Source organism: Nanorana parkeri, unplaced genomic scaffold (assembly GCF_000935625.1).
Source record: "Nanorana parkeri isolate BGI_ZX_2015 unplaced genomic scaffold, ASM93562v1 scaffold2364, whole genome shotgun sequence".
Classification (NCBI taxonomy): Eukaryota; Metazoa; Chordata; class Amphibia; order Anura; family Dicroglossidae; genus Nanorana; species Nanorana parkeri.
Window position 1 is genome coordinate 115,904 of NW_017308632.1, and position 3,300 is coordinate 119,203.

Below are 3,300 nucleotides of genomic sequence, written 5' to 3' on the forward strand. Positions count from 1 at the left end.
CCCCGGGCTCCTTCCTGCCCGGGGGGGGGGGGAAGACGAGAGAATATCAGAGTGAGATACAGTCCCAGAGAGCCGAGAAGAAGGACGATAACAATGAAGAACAAATACTTCTATATAAACATCAGAAGTGACATCAGAAGATTGTTTCCGGGGGAAGTCATTCCGTGCAGCACTTTACACACACAGATCTGAGCCCAGCGTGGCTGACAGCGGAGCAGAGGAGCTCGCAGTGTATCAGCAGAAGATACGAGACATATAAAGGAGGTTTATGTCAGGAATATGACATCATAATGACGCCGCGTTCCCTTGGCAGCCAGTGACAGGACAGATTCGGGGTACCGGGCCGATGAGGAATTTTTAGGCTCCTGTTCTGGGTTACACGTCCTGTCTGCTGATAGCCAACTGAGACAATGTAAAGCGGATCTATAGTGTTTCTAAAGCTAAAACTGCTAAACTCCCGGGTAAAATGCATCTACGGGAGCTGCTTTACCTGCCAGAGGATGTGTATTTCTGTCCATTCAATCTTGATATTTTCACAGCTCTGCCACACGGCACAGCCCTGTCTGGAAGGGGAGGAGACCCAATCTTTTTCTGCTGCAGTTAAGCGACACTTACAGGTCTTGTCCCTTGACCAGCCTGTGACTGAACAGTAAGGCCCCATTCACATGTAGCGACTTATCGCGCGATTTTCGCCGCGATATTGCGCATTTTTGCCGCGCGATATCGCGAGAAGTCGCCGGCTAATGATATTCAATGGAGCTGTCTTAGCTCCATGTCGCGCGTCGCTCGTCGCGGTCGCAAGTCGCTTCTACAGGACCCTTTTTTCGCCGGATTTTGCTTTTTTCTATGGAGCCCGACGGATGAAGGTCGCGCTACCGTCGCTGGATCGTCGCCCCGAAAGTCGCGCTATCCCGGCCGCTGCAAAGGTATGTCGCTGCGTGTGAATGGGGCCTTAGGGAGAACAACGTCCTCTCTCTGTCGCTGTCTCCTCCTATCAGCATGCTCCTTGCACTGCAGCAAACCTGATTGGCTCCTTGTGCTGTTCTCTGTTTTTAAGCTCTGCTGTACAGGAACAGCAAGAAGCTAATACCAGGTTAAATTCGGGTACTTACAATACTTAAAGCGCTGTGCAAACTGTTGGCGCTATATAAATCCTGTATTATAATAATAATAATAATGTCTGTATTTAAAAAAATAAATGTATTCATGAATTCAGAGCTGCATTAATGTTTGTCTTTTATATCTGCCCGGAGTTCATTTTTATCCTGCAACTGAATTTATCTCAGCGGTCTAAGGTGGTCACTGACTGCAATGTACAGGCATCCAGAGGGGAAGTATGATCCTGAAGATACAATGTATCTCTTCAGAAGATCTACATTGTCTCACCTAAGAAATATTCAGATTTGCAGGTTGGGGTTTTGTCCCGTTCCGCGTCCTCGCGTTCTTCTTCATCAGAAACGTCCTCTGCAATGAGGAAATCACAGAAAGCACATTGGGGTCCCCCCCTCCGAATGACACGTCATCGACTCATCCAAACCGAAGACAAAATAACAAAAAGATCCATAAACCCGACTTCAGGATAAAATGGCGGAGAACAAAGTCACCGAAAACCATCTCCGACCTCAAGCAGACAACATGAGACGCCGAAATCCCCCAACGGGAGCTCATCAGAGACAGAACTGCGGCCCGGTGTCAGGACAAGGAGCCACAAGTAAGAAGCCCAAAATGTGCCCCTCCCCCCCCTCCCATTTACTGTGAACAATGTCAGCAATGTAGTTGCAGATCCGGTGTTCTATCAAAGATTGCGACTGGGGTGGAATGTGTGACAGGTCACGTGGTCACACATTTTAACGTAATCCCGCCCAGTTTTTCGGCGGTGGAATGTGTGGCCGGCAAAAGGAGAAGAATTCCAATGCTTTGTCAGCTGTTCCCGGGGCAGATCGGCATCGCAGATGGTATGTGCAGGAGAACCGATCTTCCCCGGAACAGCTGATCGGTCCTGAAATGTCACTTCTATTCGACTTTGTGGAATGTGGGATCGCAGTCACAAAGTCGGATAGAAGTGACATTTCAGGACCGATCAGCTGTTCCGGGGAAGATCGGTTCTCCTGCACATACCATCTGCGATGCCGATCTGCCCCGGGAACAGCTGACAAAGCGTTGGAATTCTTCTCCTTTTTTCCGGTCACACATTCCACCGCCGAAAAACTGGGCAGGATTATGTTAAAATGTGTGACCACGTGACCGGTCACACATTCTAACGCAGTCACAAACTTTGATAGAACACCGGCCCTTTCTGTGCCCCTCTTGCAGAAACGCCCAAAGTGGCCGCCTCCTCTGCCTACCCCTTGGCCCGGCCTTGGTTACATATAATAAATGCAGTTTCCCCCCCGCCCCCCCCCACAGTACATTGTGCTACGCAGGGCTCACCTTTAATGCACGGCATGGGGGGCGGCAGCAATTTTTTCCGTCTCTTATGCATTGGAGTGTGAGCTGGAAGAAAGGATGTGTTGTGGGATTACATTTATGACTTACCGGGTGATCTATAGACGGAACTTTAACATCGGATCATAAATACCTGATTGAAAGTATATGAAGAGCCCCACCGGTGCCATTGTGAGACCGGGACCTGAAAGAAATCGGTCTTTGTAGGTAAAAAGAAAAAAACAGCCGAGGATGTGTATTTGCTTGAAACTTTTCATGAACTGTTCACGACGATTTACAAAAGCGCTGCAATAAAAGTCTCTGGTTTTCCCGCTGAGTACTGTGGATGACATTTATCCATTGATAACGAGGCTCATTAACAGGCTGTGCAGATCCTGGCCACCATCTCTATAATACTTCTAGAAGTGTTACTACCCTCTGCTCCAATTTAAGGTGTTGCAATGGGATTTATGATGCTTTTCTTGTGTTCTTTCACAAAGGTTTTATTTGGTTTATATAATTTTTGTTTTCACATAAAGGTTACAATCAATAAGAGAACAGAAATAGGGCATGCAAGCCCAGCAACAAGGAACACAAATTGAAAGTGTGCAGTCATAACATTGTGCAGCGCCCTGCAAACTGTAAAACCAATCAACGAAACAAGCGTCAAAGATCATTATAGGCGTATAAAGAGGGTAGTGCTGTCCAGTTTATAGTGAATAGGACCTAAGATGACATGAAAAGGAGCATCTTAGGGGGGGCTTATCAGGTCCGGACCCTGGGTATCAAGGAGTAGAGAGCAAGGAGGTAGACGGTCCCCTACACCGAGACATCCGGTGCAGATGGTACGGGGGGCTTTAATTGTGTTCTATATGT

General features: G+C 47.8%; 1 long non-coding RNA gene across 2 annotated transcripts in view; it reads right to left on the reverse strand.

Annotated features, from left to right (window-relative positions):
- Nucleotides 1-2,430: 2,430 nt before the first annotated feature.
- The window catches only part of LOC108801516, a 5,984-nt gene continuing 5,114 nt past the window's right edge, over nucleotides 2,431-3,300 (reverse strand). For both annotated transcript variants that reach the window (XR_001942151.1, XR_001942152.1), the window contains exons 2-3: nucleotides 2,579-2,629; nucleotides 2,431-2,493 (exon numbers count right to left, since the gene is read on the reverse strand). This is a non-coding gene — a long non-coding RNA (uncharacterized LOC108801516). The remainder of the gene's footprint in view (nucleotides 2,494-2,578; nucleotides 2,630-3,300) is intronic.